This window comes from Teleopsis dalmanni, chromosome 1 (assembly GCF_002237135.1).
Source record: "Teleopsis dalmanni isolate 2A chromosome 1, ASM223713v2, whole genome shotgun sequence".
In the NCBI taxonomy this organism is placed as follows: Eukaryota; Metazoa; Arthropoda; class Insecta; order Diptera; family Diopsidae; genus Teleopsis; species Teleopsis dalmanni.
The window spans coordinates 86754099-86755082 of NC_051846.1; positions in this window are offsets into that span (position 1 = coordinate 86754099).

Below are 984 nucleotides of genomic sequence, written 5' to 3' on the forward strand. Positions count from 1 at the left end.
TCGCTTGATAAATCAGACTACCCTTCCTCTGGTACTTAAGCAAGATACCCCAGGTATGATAGTTACAATGTATATCTAGATGATGTTGTAAAGTAACAGAAATTGCTAAGAGAGTAAAAATTTTATTGGTGTTTCCGTCCGTTGATCAGAAAACCATAAAACCATGTTGTAACGTGGTAACACCAGGTAGACTGGATGACCAAATGATAGTCCTTACTTGGAAATCAAATAAGTAAACAATAAATAAAACACACATTCCTCTTCCGCTGACATTCCTCTGAGTAGAATTCGTGGCACTTTAAATCTAAATCCAATATGTTTATTTTCATAAAAATGAAGTAAAAATGAAGACATTAAATATGGTATAAAAAAAAAATTAGCAGACATCTTATCATTTTTTAATTATATATTTTCTTTTTTTTTTTCTCAAAAAATGGCTTTACCAAGTTGTTGTGGAAAGTTTTCGTCTTTCCTTTTATAGAAATTCTTACATTAACCGTGTTGGGAACCTCTTTTACCACATAGGGACCTTCCCATATTGGTGCAAATTTATTCTTCCTCGATTGGTTCTTCAGGAGCACTTTCTCTCCTATTCTAAATTTTCTTTCCTTTTTATTTTTGTCATAATATTTTTTAGACGCTAACTTCGCCTTCTTCTGATTCTCCCTCACTAACTCATGAGAACGTTGAATTTGATATTTCAATATTTGAGAATAATCATCGAAATTGTAGATAGGTGACGGCCTTTTCCTCAGCGTTACTGGAATCTCTACATCAAAACCAAACAAAGTCCTGCTCGGTGTTTGCTTTGTAGTCATGTGTACCGTATTATTGTGCACATGCATGGCGTGGTGTAACCATTGATCCCAGTCTGTACCATCTAGGTCTACGAAATTTCTTAAAAACTCTGCCAGTGGTCTGTGGCTTCTTTCTAGAGACCCATTTGACTGGGGATGATACGGCGATGTACAGAGTTTCTTTACC